Genomic DNA, 17,623 nt, shown 5'->3' with positions numbered 1-17,623 from the left:
ATCCCTCATAATTCTCTTCGGGCGGACGTAACGTGTCTACTTCTCGAACGCCAGAGGATGTCCTCGGTGGAGAAGCTGCCCTTCCATCAGAGGGAATACTGTTGGATCGTCGCTAGCGAAAACTCCGTCAGCGCGAAGTTGCGCTGATAAATGCGCACGGAACCCTCTCCGCCTTGGTCCGTCGCTATGCCTCGTTGCGGGATGGAGACGAACGTACGCAAGCAGACGGCTTCGCACACAAAAGATGCCGATCGCAGCCCAACAAAGGGAGCTCCCAGTGATCCATAAGTCCTGCTTCGACCAACTGAACGTTACGAGCTCCACAGCGAAGCCCCGATTCGGGGCTCCGAGCAGGCAAGCGACCGCGTCGGCGTCAGAATATGCTGAGCACCGAAGCGTTCAAAATGTCAATTCTCTGAGGTCTGGAGTCTCACGAGCCCAAAATCGCTCCTGAGCGATTCTGTTTCCGATTTCAAATTATTTTAGCGACCGGAGCGTTGTGGAAGAAAGGACAACGATACCTCAGAAGGCCAACTCTTGCGGGGCTATGCCGATCCTTCAGTGGAACCGTGGCGCCCGAATGCCCGTTACGCGTCCGTGTTTCGTTTTCTCGGGGTCGCTCCCTCGTCATTTGCTCAGAACAGCAGCGGATGTCGGCAAAGGAATGGACCCTCAGTTCGGAGAACAGTCCCGATTGGGAGCTATCCCGCGTAAATTCACTATCGTACACCGCAGCGCGTTCGCTTCGAGCGAAGCAGTCGATTCGAGCCGAGTGCTGACCAACCGCTATGCACTCGGTCGCACAAGCTCAGCGACCAATCGAGAGGCCAGGAGGAGGGAGGAATGACCGTGCAAAAAAGTTTGCTGAGTAATAGGAATGAAGTTCATTTCCAAATTACGTCAATTGTGTTCAGTTGTCAATGCCTTGCAGATTCCACCGCCTCGGTTTCCTGCCGTCCCCGGCTGTTCCAATCTACCAGTGCGGTCCAATCACCCTGTCGATAGTGAGAAGCCAGACGGACATGCGTCGATACACGGACTTACAGACTCGCAAGGCGAACGAGCGAATGGATACACTCGGACAAGCACGCACATACACCGGCGGACTTCTACACGACTGACGGATGACTGGCCTGTTGGCACAATCGATAAACAACTCCATGCGATGCCACTTAAAGGAGTCACTCCGCGGAGATTGGTCTTAGAGCGAACAATGGTTCCCGCTATTATTGCGCTCATGGGGGTCCGGGCGTTCAAACTCGGTGGAGTTCCTCTCCATTCTCCACTGTCTATTCCGAGCAAATCGATCCTCGGATGAAGTTCTGAAGCGATGTCCACTCTCGGGACGCAGTGAATGTGTAAGTCGCAAGATAAATAGCATAGAGAACGAGACGGATCATCTATTCGCGAGGATCTTTCCCTATTTATGAAACCACGCTGGAATGCGGCGTCGAGATGTGAAGATTCTATCGATTCCAGGCTCGGGCACCTCGGTATCATCACAGATTGCAATGATATTAGCTCTGCTCAGAGAAATTGAGTTCTCCGAGTAAGTGGACGGGGACGGAGAGCTGAAATAATTGCTTTGTCTTCCAACCTTCGTGGTGCGGAGGTCAAGAGCGAAACTGTCGGGGTCATGCTTCCGATTGGAGAAATGTTCGGGACTATTCCTGCTCCGTCAATTGAATGACGTCCTACATCTTGATCTATCGGAAATACTATCGAACACTCGAGCGAGAATCTGAGTCAGCCGATCGCTCGGGAGTAAACTCTTCTCGGTCGAGGGATGAACTTCCCGGGACGTCCCTCGGGGTGTTGAAACCCTTGACGTCTTATCGATGGCTGATTTCAATGACCTATCTGATGAACCCGGGTGCCGAGCCCCCCCTTTTTTCACCACGATCGGCTGTATCTTGCGTATAGATGCTCGAAATTTCCAGACACGATCCCGCAAAAGTTATAGAAAGCATGAAATCGAAATAGTATGACGGTAGCCACCGGCCACGCTCGCCATTGGACGAAGTCGAGGCGGCTCTCAGCACGCGCAACTTATCCTCCATGCAAGGGGATCGTCGGAGAAATTACAGAATCTCAACTCAATTAGATGGACCCGTGATTAATCGAATCAGCTCGACACTCTTAGCGGATCTTGTTAGGAGGGCGACACGCTGTCAACAGTTTTCACATTGGCATGCGCCGCACGTTTTCGATTCTTTCGTATTGAATAGCTGGCCACAGAGTCAGCAGATTCAAGCCAGACAGTCGGATGGGAGCATGATCTCGGAGAGGAGGATCGACGGATAGGTATATCAACTGGTCTTTGGGTATCTACGTTAGAAATTCGGGAAGCGGCTTTTCCTGGCGTCGCGCGTCGATTGGTCGTCGATGCGATATTCCCATCTGATCGATGCGAGTCAACGCACGTGCATGGTCCGGCTCGATGTAACCCCTGAATCGAACCGAAAATGAGACCACTTGATTATCCATATCTGGATGGTCCCTTGAAATCCATTGAACAGAATGAACCTGAATGGAGTAGGTGAATATTCCAACGGATCCTCAGGATCACGTCCTGACCATTCCGTCGGGCATGAACTGTGATGGAATCCCCAATATCTCTGCAATGGGAGAGACAGTTCGAGTCAATCTCGGAAAGAGGAGCCCAAGAAGCAAAAAGTGCCTTGGCCGGCGGCTGCTGCAGTTTTCATTTTGGCACGGAAGAGGATCACGGAACGACCCTTCTGACGGGAGCGATTTAGCGGGACAGAAGACGCGCAAAGTTCAGAAACGTCCGGCGAGACACGTGCAGCTCGGACTACGACCGACGGCGGGATGCCGACTTCGAGCACTGGGAGCGACAGAGCCCATCGATCGGTGATCCTAGTTTAAATGCCGAAGTTTCGTGGCTCCGGAGTCTCGCAAACCTCGCATTTTCCATAGTATCGATCGCTAGGACCCATGTGCCTATTCCCGTTCTACGGACCAAGGCTGACGGCAAGGTCCCGCACCGGCCGCGTTCGCGGGGTAATCATCGAACGCGTTCCGGCTACATTGCGAGTCGGCCGATGCACACGACACGCGGTTCTATGGAATTGAGGCTCGGATTCTCTCAGCCGCATCGAACCATGCTTATGACATATTTTTCGACTTTGAGCATTGTCTTGGGGCTACATAACTCGGATCTCCATGGATTGGGACCGGGGAGGCGGTTTCCGTTCACGCGGTGCAGGCTTCAACTTGGCACAATTGAAATGAGATCATCTCTTGGTTTCGGTGAGGAAGGGCCACTCACGAAAGGGATTTATGTTCTTCTCAAAGAGTGCTTCACCCGCTAGACATCTCGCCTCATCCCCTTCCCCCTGATGGTCGAGCGGAGACCGAATATTCGAACGATGACAGCAACAGAGCTCCTTGATTGACGCTCTCACTCGGAATGAACAAGTTTTCGCTCCGCACGAGCGAAGTGGAGAGACTCCGCCGATTTCTTCCGCTCCTGGGCGGCGGATTGAGTGGGATCTCTCTTCTGCAGTTTCTTCTGTCAACTCCTCCATCCTGTTTTTCTCCCTTGCCTTCTGTTTGCATCCTCTCATCGTCTGCTCGATTTTCCTCGAGGAAGCAACAGGAGAAACTTTGAGAACACTCGATGTTTCCCGCACTCTGTGCGTGCCCGTTCAATCGAGCCCTCGGTCCGTCGCTGAGATCCTCGCTCGTCTCCGATTCCAGAGCCGTCGTCCTCCAAACGCATTGCTTGTTGCTCGTTCGCCGCAATCGAAAACGACGAGGGCAACAACACGATTTCCGGATTATTTTCCTTTCGGCCTCGTTACGCCCCGCAAAGAATGATCAGTTCGACGACGAGGAATGAACGTCGGCGGCTGCGTGGCTTAGCAAGTCCCATTTTCTTTCGTTCTCCCTTCCTTCCTCCCTTGTGGTCGTGGCTCCTCTACTCTCCGTCGACGTTCGCTTCCCGTCGGCGCTTGTTGCTGTCGTCGACGTCGATCGGCAATGTTTCAAATGGAAGTCGCAGTCGGAGCATTCACATTTTCCTCGTTGGGTTGGATCGTACACATATATTGAGCGAAGCGACCGCCCCGACAACCATCATGTTTCTTTTAGAGCCGAAAGCGGGACGAAACTTCTTTGTTCGCCCGAATCTTAGAGAAAGGAGCAACAATCGGTCTTTCAATTGGCGAATAATGTTCAAGCGGGGCGGAAAAACTACCAGAGAATCCGAACACAAAGCTCCAACTTTTTGGAGCTCAAGGCCAGCTTTATTATTGAGTGGGATCGTCCACCAAACGGCAGGTAGATGAAGGAAGGGGAACTCCTGGGAGAGAATTCCACCGAGACGGCTCCCACGCGGAAGACTGGGATCTCACTGTGGATAACGGCGGCACGATAGGAGTTTCGCAACGATCACGGAAGCTGGAGCCACCAAACGGCGCGGCGTGCAAACCTCATTTGGGCCTGTTTGAACACATGGAGTGGCGCAGCGATTTCCGCTGTCTGAACCGAAGAGTAATTACAGTTAGTTGTCGCAAACATTGCGAGGGAGGCACCGGATGTCAACACATTTTGACGAAGAAGCAAAAACTTGAGGGAAGAGCAATTCGCTTGATTCATTGTCACGTCTTGTATGAAGTCACTTTGTTAATACAAGTAAGCGTGCGGTGATGACGATGCTCGGTTTTTGTAGGACTTTCTGTTTTTGTATGGCAACTATGTGATGAATGACTGGATCAGTCAGAACGTCGGTGGTCTCTCCATTCTCTCGCTCTAAATGAACGTTTGAGTCGGGTCGCGATGTAGACCGAGCGGATGGGGAGCTTTCGGGAAAACCAAGAGAAAGGCAGTGTCCTTCATCCGGCTCGAGCGCATTCAGGGATGAGTCGGGCCGAGGCGGTCCGGATTCTAGTCCGAGACATATGTAGAACCGAATCTGTAACTGGCAAGCCCCCCCCACTCGAGTGACATCTCGATTCGAGCCGCAAGGATGCTGGTTCGGCAACTCCGGGACATGACAAACATTCCCGTCTTGGCAGAACTTTGTTTACATATAGTACTATTTGTTTTTGAATCGGCGTCCGAGTCTTTGTAGCAAGTTTGCTCCAGACGTGGTTAGAATTTTGAAGTCTCTCAGAACTCGGGCAAGAAGTGAGTTTAAAGCGTCGGAGAGGAGATGGAGGCAGCGAATGCGGGCAAGTGATTGGCCGGGAGAGATTTAGGATCAGGTGAGGGGGGAGGGAGCCACGAGAGAGAGTAGAAGGGGAGCGACGACGGAAGTTTTGGGGAGACTCCGCTGAGCGCAAACGTCAGTTGCGAGCAGGTTCCACAAGAGGAAATTGGAGAAAAACGTCGAGAACACTCACCTACATCCCGGGATGGGCCGTGTCTATCCAGCTACCTCTCCGTCGTTCGTCTCTTCAACTGCCTGCCTGAGTTTCAACGGTTTCGGCCACCACTTCGTAGCTCAGATCCTAAGGGAATTCCTTGTGCCTCCGATCTCCGGTAACTTCTCCCAAGGGCGAGTGGGAGTCTTGTCCCGCGTGGGAGCGAATGGGAACGTGTGTCGAAGCATTCGGGAAACTCCGTCAGCGGCGATCGCGATCATAAAGTGAGGACAATGCGCGCAACTGAGTGGCAAAATCATACGGAAAATCCGTCGAGAGAATAACGAGGGTGGTGTATCCATCCATGATATCAGACGGGGAGCTGTCTACATGGAAACAGGAACGGCTATCGAGGCAATGTCACAAACGCTTGAACAAGAAAAGTGAACTCGACGAAACATCGCTTCTCACAGCGCAAAACAGAAAATCTGGGAGAAATTGCGTCCCCTGAACCCTGTTCGCGCTCTCTGGGAGGAGAAACGAGAGGAGGATTCTATTGGGGATTCTGCTGACGATTCTAGCCTTTAAAGAACTTTCTCTCCTCGGGAGAAGGGTGTTCTGAATTCGGAGAGGGCGTGTCGTTGAGCCTCGACTTTTGTGGCTGCCCCAAGCATCAGGAAGTAACAGGAGGCATTGAAATGTCTGAGCTTCGCTTCCTGGATGTATGCCCGAGGAGTTCAACCGATGTTGCCCATTCGTTCGAACAAATAAATGCCGTCCCCCAGTACCCATCGATGCTCTTGGAAAAGAAAGGAGGGGGGTTGCAGTTGAGAGCTCGAGCTACAACAAGTGGCCCGGGCTTGGGCAAGCGGTCAGGGGTAGGGGTACATCGAAGCAGAACTGCAGCCCCTTCCGGCTCAGAAGTTCTCATTTTTTCCTCGCAGGAGTGTCTCTGTGGATTCGCTGCTGGTGGGCTCTCATTCGCCTCCTCTCTCCATGAGCTGAATGTCTGGTCAGCTCCTCCCGTGGAGTCGATCCCGAATGTTGACAAGATCGGTGACCTGCCAAGTTCCCCTCGTCCGCATGGCGGACCAACTGCCAGACGGCCACGGAAACGACAAAACCACCGACCCCTCATCCTGACGGAGCCGACCGCGCTCAGACTTAGCTTGCGACGACCACAGTAGCTCCCGTTGACCCGTCGGGCAGGCTGTTCGCCCAACCGTCCTGGGGTGAGTGAGTGTACCGGCTAGCGAACTGACAGGACTTCCTTCCTGTTCTGGATAAGAAGGTCGACAAGAAGAGCGAGATAGGAACAAGAATCAGGCGAGCGAGGAGAAATAAGCGAGAAACAGACTGGAGGAAAGGAGCTTTGCTGTTCAAAGGCGCGCTGGCAAGTTGGCTGGTCGAATCAGTCAAGCAGACGGAGATCAAGCGGCGCTGGCACATTTTCCGTTGCGAAAATGTCGCTCCGACTCCCTCCATCCGCTCACTCGGGGCATCAGCGACCTGTTCGAATGAGCGCCCTTTGCCGCCGTATCGCCCGCTCATCGACGAGGATCATTGACCAGCAGATATGAGCCATCGAGTCCGTTTAACTTCGTCGACCTCGGTGTATCTTGCCTGCGGTGATCTTTCTTCGGCAGTGATAGACGGAAATCTGATGGTAATCGATTGAGGCAAGCTCTCGGCCCCATTTTTTCTAGTATTGAGGGCTCCTCCGTCAGTACGATCGAGAGGCGTTTCCTGAATTATCGAAGCTACCTAGGCAGGACAGTATCCGGAAGATTTCCCTAGAAGTTAAAGATCCACACGTAGAACCGTGAATGGAAATGCGGAAGTATTCACGGAGATGCAATGCCAGCCTCAATGTGAGTGGGGGTGCTTTTCGATTAAGCCTGCCAGATGCTACCTCCAAGAGTCTACCCTGGGAGAACCTCGATTTCCATATGTCCTCGGAATCTAGCCATTCTTTGAAGCGCGTCAATTGTATTGTATCGCAATCGGATCCGAGAAAAAATGGCTCGATTCAGAGGATTGATGGGAATCGACGTTTTTTATTTCGAAAAATCTTGTGCTTGGCTTTCCTTCCAGCTTCAAGGTATTCCCTGATTTGGACCGCGAGATTGGGGTCCCCCTCCCTGAGTGCATGAGTCAGTCCTCGATTTTTCCGTACCAATAGTTAGGAGAACAGAACTGTCAGATTCAATTTCGCTAGAAGACAGCAGAAGGCTGTCTACGGCGATACGATTGCACACAGCATCTCGCACACGAGATTGTGTGCGGACACAATCTCCGCCGCTCGGAGCCCATCTTGCGCCGAGAATAGCCGCTCTAGGAGAGTGTAATGACGACCCGGAAAAGATCGCTCCCGCACGGGGATCCGCGTCGTCTTACAAACTAGACTTGAGAAGGCTCCGAACATTCCCAGGGCGGAAATCTATGATTCTGCCGACTCAGACTCACCAATGTGAAGCGAACCGAAAATCGACCGACTGTGAAGCGATCTTTGATGACTCCTCGCTCAGATTTCTAGTGTCATATCCCGGGAGGTCAGGCATTCGTTCAAAGAATGAAATCAATAGCCTGAACTACGGGCTCCGAATGACCTACGAATAACGTCGACAGAAGGAATGAACGCCGAGGAAATTTCACCTCCCTCGAATCAAATGACGACGCGTCTATTGGGTTCACGCACGGCGTCGCGACGCCCAGAGGCTGACGGCTCTGGAGCTTCGAATAATTATCCTCTCTGTAGTTCGATTGAATGCGTCGTTCCAATGACCGCGTCTGAACATTAAAGCGGAAAAAATTACAAGATAGCTGACGCTGCGGGAAACCTACAGTCAGCTCCACGGGAAGGTTAGGGGGGCGATCCGCTAGATATTTCCGCGAGGGCTCTGAAAAAGTGCTGCCTCGCTGAAATCGCGAGGTCGATCGTCGACCGTACTCTCTAGCTAGATATTGCTCGATCCATCGCGGCATACGCGCCTCGAGATAATCCACTGTGACGGAGCATGAAAAGCATGAAGAATAAGCGATTTCGATAAGCGATGTGACCACCCTGGGAACGTGGAATGCCCTGACGTGAAATAAACTTCAAGAATCCCAGAACGACGGAGGCGTGTTCCCTGATTGGTGTACCTCAGTACGGCCGCGACAAGGGACGTGATCCGACTTCGGATTCAGGGCCAACAACAAAGAAATTGGGAGTCACCGTAAAAGGTGGCGAGAGGCATAGAGCGATGGGGAAGAAACATAGAGGATCTCAAATGCGAAACAACAGAAATCCCCGAGAAGGGAACGTTCAGGTCCCTCTGTTCGGGAATGTCCGGAGCGCCGATCATCGGAGGCTCTACTCCGTCAATCCGGTGAGCGAGCGACGCGCTCACTCCGTCAGCCGATGACAGTCCCGTGGAGGGTCGTTGCAAATCTCTGGCGCCCCACGTTTCGTGGTTGTTGGCGCTGCTGCTCGTCGAAAGCCGATATGGAAGCGGATAAACAAACACACATACCGTGTCGCACGTCCGAACGCTCCAGGCTCCGTCATAATGCGGATACTCACCTCGCATCCCCGAAGCGAATTGAGTCGCTTTTCTAGAAAGTCGGGATCGGTGTTTGATTGAATTCTCCAAGAGAGCTCTCTGAATGAAATTTCGGAAAACGGTTCCAGCCTGCAAACACGGAATACCGAGAAATGGGACTGGACTTCGCCACCGTTTGAACTCCTTGCCCTCGGAGCATTCGAGACGTCTTGTGGGCGGTCGTCGTTTTGACTCTTTGAGCAATGTGACTGCCTGAGAAGTGCTATGACGTGTGTCGAGCGGGAAAAGCTCTCGCGCAGTGAATGTCAGGACCTTGAGGCTCGGAATGACTCCCTTCGGAAGATACGTCTCCCCGAGAGAGAACTTGGAGAAATTCTCGGCTGATGGGAAACAAGTCTTAAGGGCGGGGATCACGTCCCAGTTCGCTCGGGAAACCTCTGCTCTACGATGTATTTTCGGGAGAAGGCGTATTCCGTGGGAAAAGTTTCCCACTTCTGGTTACGGACCGCTCGTTATCTCATACCTCCCCTGCGCAACGAGAACTCCACGAGCCTTCGAATATCCACGGATAACCTGCGAGTTGAAGACGAAAGGAAAAATGCACGATCTCTGAGTAGTGGGAGAGAACGGAAACGGATGGCGTTGAACTGCACTCGATCTCGGCTCGGCAATAAAAAATTATTATGGAGCTATGTCTTCCGCTTACCGTACCTACACGGGTCGGTTCTGATTCTAGACTGGGCGGGAAGAAAGCGACGCGAGAATATCGTCCAGCTTCCTTCTCTTGTCATGATCTCCTATAAGGGACGAATGAGCCTGATCCTCAAAGCTCTGAATATGATCGCGGAGTGGACCGATGGGGAGGGGGTCCGACTACCCCTCGGTTCGCGCGTGATATTACTCGAAACACAGCCAGAGGCACGAGATCGAGTGCTAATGAAGCTGATCGCTCACTTTAGCTGCGCTCCCTCAGCTTTTCGCTCGTCTGTCCGCTCGGTCGGTGGATTGCTTGCCCTGCTGTCTTCACATCTGTCGTACACACCACGCTCTGCCGGTTCACTACGCTGTCTCGCTACTGGTCGAATAGTGAACAATTATCCTTACCTCGAATTGTCGGTGATTGAATGTCCATGGTTGCGCTTATGAGCTTGATCATGCTCATGCTCGACAGTGCGAGCCGACAGTCGAAGCGAGGGTAGCCCGGCAAGCGCTGCGCCGGTTTGAAGTGGTGAGCTCGAGTCAATTCAACCAAAACCACCCACGTCGACAACGATCCGAGCGCCTGTCTATCTCTTCGTAGGACCACCCGTCTATCGTGGCCCAGACGATATCCAAATTGAATAAAGACGAGCCGCATAGACAACAACTCACAAACGCCGGAGGAAAATCGGGGCTTCGCTTCGCTCGATCGAAATAATGCCGGGTCGATAGCGAAGAGGGAAAGATGAGAAGAAACGCTGAAAATGCTCAACTGGAGGAGCTTCCTCGATGAACGCCGTGTAGGCTTGGAGTGCGGAGAGCAGCGCGAACCGCAGCTGCGAGGAAACGTCAATTGAATTAAATGAAATTCAGACGAGCGGACTCACAAGTACACACTCATCGACGGGAACCCGGAGCATTCGACGTCTTGGATGCGTAATTCGATAAGCTCATTAGGCGAAGGGTTGGCAAGCGTGCACTGGTCCTCCTAGATAATTTGTGTGGATGAGCGTATTCCTCGAGCTCGATCATATTCACTGTCGCACTTGTCGTCAATAGTCGGCCTGCTCTCACACGGGCCTACTGACTGAGAGAGAACAAGCACGAACCATGCGTTATTCAATTACGGACATTGTAATAATCCTCAATGCCATGAGCCGGCCGACGATTTGAGTTCGGAAAAACGCGGCCGCGGACAGGCAGCGCCCAGAACTTGAACGGTATCGCCCTTCGAGAGTTTCCACCAAAGTATTGGACTCTCACCTGCGCGTGGCTCTTGAGTGTCGACAACAGCTCTGGCGAATCGGGACGTCGCCGATTCCAGACGACTCTCCGACACGGTTGTCTCCGCCTGTCGTGGGTCTAATTCCACCCCTCACTCCCCCAGAAAGGCCTCTCTTTCCCCCCTCCTGTTTGCCGATGTCACAAGAGAGAGGTTTCACGTAGAAATCTCCAATCATATGGGGGGCGCAGATCCTTTCTCGCTTTAATCATTTAGAGCTCCAAATTTCCTCAATCGCTTGTTTCTACATGAGCCTAAAACTGCATCGAATTCTCGAATCCACCCATTGCGTAGGTGTAATTAATTAGCTCCCGCTACCGTTGGAGCGAAGCCCGATGGAGTCTTTCTCTGTCGATGAGCGTCTCGGATCCTCTGATCTGAGACTCTCTGCCTTCAAAAACGGCCAGTGTCATACCATCGTCATGAGGATCCCCCGTCCACACGCCATATTTAACGGCATCTCAACGCCAGCTCAACGCGTCCAACGTGTGCAGAGCTGATGGAGAGGTTTCGAAGTCAATGTAGGGCATGCTTGAGGGAAACTTTCGCGAACTCCAACCAGGGGGTTCACGGTGAGAGAACGGCGGAAGAGCAAAATTTTACGGCTCCAGAAGTTCTCACGGAGGGCAGATGAATCACATAGATATGACGAGAATCGCTGCTCAGGACGCGTCCGAGAAAGAAGTGTGTTCGGATGGGCCGAGACCGGGTCTGCTGTGGTGACCGGCCACCCGGATCAGCACGTGGAGGCGGCCAGCCGGTGTAGGCACCTTGGAAGCAGCGGGTGATGCCCATGTCAAGTCGTTTCCTCGTAAATCTCCTAATCGAATCAGATCAGGCTAAGAGCGTCGGGGAAGACCTGCATTGATCTCGTTCCCATCCGGGATGCAGAGCAGTGAGGCATCACGAGACGACCTACATGAGATTTTCAACAATCCCATGGAGGAATGAAGTCTTCCACGCCGACCCAGTGAGTAATGAGGGAGTTCGCTTGATGGAAATTCCGAACAACAAAAGAAGCGAGGGATGGCGAAATGCGTAGGAGACGTCAAACCGCAAGCAGGGGACAATATGCGAATGAGCGTTATATGTTCGCCAGGAGAAGTTGAGTGGGAAAAGTTTGGAAAAATGAGAGTGTATGGAAGCGAGCCGCCAACCAGCCCAACGAGCTCCGAGCTCCCGAGTGAGCTTGAGCGCCGAGATCCAGCGCTGTGATAAGCAAGACAGTCGATACGGGTCTTCCGTCTCGCTGAGCGATAAAAACTTGAATTTTTGACGCTGGCTTTGTGAATCGTGTGAAGAGCCGGTCTCCTCTCCACTTGATCAGCTCCTGCTGATATTGGCGAGTAGTCCGGGAGCAATACGACTACGTGTGGGTTGATAGGTCTAATGGTACGCGCTCCGTTGACACGCGAGTGACCCCAAAACGAGCGCTGAATTCAGCCTATTAGTGAAAGGGATTCGCTGACCGGTGATTATGTCCGCCAGGGTTGTCGTAGGTTCCCTCTCGAGCGAATGCCATCTCTATTCGATAGCTCCAGATGACTCGACGACGCTGAGGGGAGCTCGCAACGTATGTAGGCTCGAGTGATCAACTTCACCCAATCGCCCCATCAGATTGGAGGCCGAGGATCTGTATGCCGCGGCAGCCTCCGCTGACGATCGCGGGCCAGCGAATGATGGGGAATCGTTATCGATCAGGAACGTGAATACACGCCCAGAGAGCTTTCCCAACTCTGCGATATTTGCCGAGTTGGACCGTGGGGAGGGAAGCGGGAGAAGGAGCGACGTGGTTTTTCAGTGTTTTTGTTCCTCCACGCACGCCCGAAGGCCGAACGCGATGTCTCTTCTGGGAGCCGTTAGGAACACAACGAGAAGAAAAATTGAATTTGCATTCCTCGTTCCTTTGTTCATCGTTCGCTCGCACCGCTGTGTAACTATATCTCTCTTCCCGCTCAGCTACGCATTCTCTTACACTACAGTCTACTTATCCACGTTATATTTCCGCGTTGGGTTGTGCAGGAGAAGCGATACCTCCGCGCGCAGCCCTCCCCTGGATTCCCGTCCGATTGCTTGTTTCGTATTTCTCCTCTGATTCCCGGCGCGGAAAAGCCTCATTTGCTCCTCCTTGTCCCTTACATTTTCGGTGCACCCCGACGAGAATTTTCAGACTCTCTCTTCTCTCGCGATCCTTCATTGCCACCCGCGAGCACTTCATTTGATGCTCGCATGTCACGGACACTTTTAGTATTCGAGGTGGAGGCTCTCCGTACGACCAGGGCTCCTCCGGACCGAGAGATGGACTTTTGCTTCGAGTTGCACCGAGGTACGATCAGAATAGGTAGGAGCTCGATTGCGTGCCACCTCAGTCTCTCGGTCTTATGGATTGCTTTCCCGGAAGTTGGTCGCTCCGGGGAAACGCAGTCGCCCGCGCCACGAGTTTTGGACCATCCGACGCGACGGTTCTATCGCGCCGGAACCGGAACCTTCCAGAGACAGCTCCCGTCGAATAGATGCATCAGCCGGACGGAAAACAGGGGTGGGAGGGCCCCCGAATCCCGGATGAGATTCAGCAAGCTCGGAGAATCACAGGTATGTGGGATGCCAATAATGGAGGCGACGAATTACTCCGAGTCTGGAGAATTCCATGCGCCATTCCCTGGTCACTTCTCCCGGGAAAGTGTCACAGTAAGAGGAATCACTTAGAACTAATCAGCACGCCGCGTCGTAGGTCTCCAAGTACAAATGCTCGCGCACAGCGAGCAGCTCCGGTTCCTTCCATGAGACTGCTGAGCATGGTCTGGCAATTCTTCGCCGATTGCTTTATAATCATATTATAAGATGGCGGTATACGCGAGAACGACATCAGCGACTTTGCCCATGGCGCTCAAACTGCGAGTCAGTGACAACTTCCGCAGACCCCCTTGTAGCCTTCAGGGGGAGAACACGCGCCTCAAATGGAGATTGCCGTCTCAACCGTGAGTCGGTCTGCTGTACGCTCGCTCGCCCCCACGGCTATGTCGTGCGATAAGCGCTCCAAATTCCGCCAGCTCTCCTATTGAGCTACATAGTGTGGAAAGGCCTCATATTTTTCGTGACGTTCTGCGTCCCCGCCTCCTCGATGACTCCCTCACAGTCTCTTACTCGCAAGCTCGAGTCACGACTACTGATCGTAGCTGATCGTCGATCACTATCCTGAACTGCAGTCCGACATCGGTGAGGTCTGACATCGAATCGAAAGTTCCTCCGCTTACCACGGTGCGCGTCGATATCGTCATTCGATGGATGTATCCGCATCTTGTCGCCGCGGAAACATTCGGTCGCGGAGACTTTGCGGCACTCAGAAAGCGGAATATTCCGAAGGACGCCAGGCTAACTCCACAGCACCGCTCACTGGCATATATTCCGCTCCCCGTCGTTCCACCGGAGCCGAGAAGCGAAACGCGGTTTGTCTCTGATCTCGCTGGATTACTTGCTTGTCGCCGATTGAGGGTGCGATCGGAACAAGCGAGGCAGAAAAGGAAAAGATACAGGGAAACATTGCGACAAAGCGAAAACACGCATTCAGGCTGCGGGGCGACTATCCGGTAGACCGCGGACATCTTTCACTTTGTCCGTGCTGATAACGCTTGATATCACTTAGGTCAGTTCCTCGCGGTGTCTTCAAGCTCGACAAAGCCAGAAGGAAGCCTGTAGTTCCGCAGCTCTTGGAGGGGAAAACCGCGGTCGGGAGACGGGGCCATTTTGAGTCGCTCTCTAATGTTTCCCTGTACCGTCTGGGAGCTCGCACGAGCATCGGTTCCGGAAAGTCGGATATGGTGCCCAGGCGCGTATCCAGGATTTTTTTTTGGGGGGGGGCGTACGACGATGACTGCGGCCCCCAAAATTCGGGAATCGGTTCCAGAAGGCGACAGAGGTAGTATGAAACAAATAATTTTGAATACGCCCCCCCCCCCTCGAATACGCGCCTGATGGTGCCGCGTGGAATAAATCTCGAAGTCCACGTACAGGTTTCCAGAGACTCCTCCGGCTTCCGAGAGCATCATCCATCGGGATTCTCCGAGAACTGATCCCCTATATTCTGGGCTATCGACAGAACGCACTCTAGAGACGCGTGCGTCACGGGCGTTTTTCGCGCTGTATTTCGTCGAAAGAGCCGCTGAAGGAACTTCCAAGAACATCAATGAGACGCTCCTAAAAATGCATCGATTAGGATTCGCTCAGGGCGCTCCGATGCTCCCCCTAGAAGCAGCAACACAAGACGCCGAATAGGACCGGTGCCCGTATGAGCGTAAGAAGCTACGAAGCAATCGATGGAGCGGAATAGCCATTTGTCGTGGCAAGCCGCCATCAGAGCCTACACCCAGCCACTATTGCATGGCATATCCCGGACCTCCCCACCCACTTACATACTACGATCAATGTACCCAGTCGCCTAGGAGCAAGCAAACAGCTGAACGCCCACCCACCCTCGGAGCCTCCCACCCCGACAGGCTCCCATGGAACGCTGTCAATTTTTACACATCATTTGATGCTGACGAAACTTAAAGTTTGCTCAGAAATCCCTCGGCGTCTCCACCAACTGTTCCTAAACATGATTGATATCCTGCCTTTAGTCTTCGTCTCCTTCCGCTGCTGCACAGTTTCACTTTCCCTCCGCCCCCATCCCCCTCGGGGATTACATTGCGCCGAACACTGCACAAATAGATTTGCCAACGTCAAGTGGGACCACCTTGGAGCTCACCAATTGCACAGTGCTAGCTCAAGACTGCAGCTGACACGGAACGATCGAGGCCGCTCGCTCTATACAGCCGCGAGCTTGTCGAGAGTGAATCACGTGTACGTGTACCCAGAGATTTGAGAGAGCAGATCCGAATACAAGTCCATTGCTGAGGTGCTCTTGATGTGCCGCAATGCCATCAGAGCGACGCTGAGGACTTCGGGAATTTATTCACGTCGGGCCGTTATATCATTGTCGATCTTCTCCACCGCTGATTCCCGGACCCCGTATGTGAGTGACGGGAAATGGACTCTGTGAGCCGCGAGCATTACACGGGTTTCTTCCGAAGAATGGAACATGTACGCCGCCACAAGGCGGATTGACAAGTAGAGAACCTCCTGGAGACTGCAAAAGGTCAGATTTGCGTTCTACGTGTTCAGACCCGCTCGATTAACAGCAGGCGAGGATTCCTGTCTCGGAGGTACACATGAGTCGGAGCGGGAATACTCCTTCTCCGAAAGTCTGCACAGATCCTGGGCGTGCTTCCCACACTCGAACATCCGCTGCGGTCGAAAACACATTCGCCGGCGAGGCCGGAAGTTCAGTAGTACTTCTCACAATCAGACCAACTCCTCGCGCTGGTCCCGAATGCACGATCGCTAGAAAGATGAATGAGTTGTTGTTGTCGTTGTTGTTGTCGTTGTTGTTGTCGTAGTGAAGAATTAAACATGAAAGAATGACATTTTCGACAGTTAATCGATATCGATTTCCGACAAAGAAGGCCTCCGGGGAGTTGGGGGTTCTATCGGCTAGCTAGAGGCTTAGCTAAGTCGATGGGTAGCGTTTTGGAGAGAGTGAGTGCAGTTTGTAGGGTTCGGCTGGAAACGGAACAAGGGTCGACGCCCAGCCGAAAAACGGTTCCAACGCTCCAATTCACCCTGAACTCCTTTCTAAACAAAATAATGCATCGGGAAGAGGGGTCGAAATCAGATTCGTGTAGGACCATGATTCCCTGTCATTCTATTGGGTACCGAGGTGTTAGCGTAACTTTTCAGTACCAGCCCACAGCATTTGAACGGAACGATTGAACAAAACTTTTGCCGATACACCTCCGAAGGCTCAGAATATACGGCGGGACTAACATCTGCCCTTCCAGAGGTGACTACTTTGAACTCTCCCGTTCAGACCTAGATCGGAGACTTACCGTTGACGATACTTCACTGTGATGTGGCAGTCGTCATCGACGGAACGATGGGGTGCATTCGTGATACGACGGATTTTCCGAACAATTATTATTGGGTTGTGACGCGTGACTCAATGAAGAACAAAACATGGAGGCAATCGCCGAGCATCAAAGAGGTTTTACGAGGGACTGACCAGAGTGGTGTTTCTATTATTACTCGGGACTCGCAGGTGAATGAGGAACAGCCGCGGGGCATCAGACACAGTGAGCGCGAAGCCATGAATAATCTCGGGCTACTTTTATTGCCTCTCTCCATAGTCAGAGATGAATGTGGTAATTCTATTCTGCCTCTTAACCTGACCACTCGAGGAAGCGCCGCCTCCGCCGTCCGGGAGCTTGATTTCCTCTCATTTCCCCGCATGATCGCGGTTCGGGCATCGATGTCACCGACCGATATTACAGGAGGTTTTCTCCTCCTCGAGTCATTATTGCTTCACCCGAGAAGGCACCTAAATCTTGCGTGAATGCTGCCAGAAAATATCGGTGAGGAAAGCGTGAGTAACACACGATATGCTGACAGTCAGCACCCATATTTTCTAACATACGCTTCGTCGTACGGCAACGGGAAAAAACAACGCAAAATCCTCCCGGAGCTCTTCGCGAATGGTTTGGGGAGGAGCTGAGAAAATTCGATACGTCCATCCGAAAATGCTCTTACAAAAAGACTGCTTCGCGGACTCATGCGGAGGAACATGAGGAATGAAAACCCCTAGGAGGATGGCTCCAAGCGTGACAAGGCTCTGGAGAAGAGCACAGAGCATATGTAGCACAAGTGGAACACGGCCGTCGTCCGACGGCTCTTTT

Source organism: Galendromus occidentalis, unplaced genomic scaffold (genome assembly GCF_000255335.2).
Source record: "Galendromus occidentalis unplaced genomic scaffold, Mocc_1.1 scf7180000077477, whole genome shotgun sequence".
Classification (NCBI taxonomy): domain Eukaryota; kingdom Metazoa; phylum Arthropoda; class Arachnida; order Mesostigmata; family Phytoseiidae; genus Galendromus; species Galendromus occidentalis.
The sequence above is the reverse complement of the archived record's forward strand: the minus strand, read 5'-3'. Positions refer to the sequence as shown.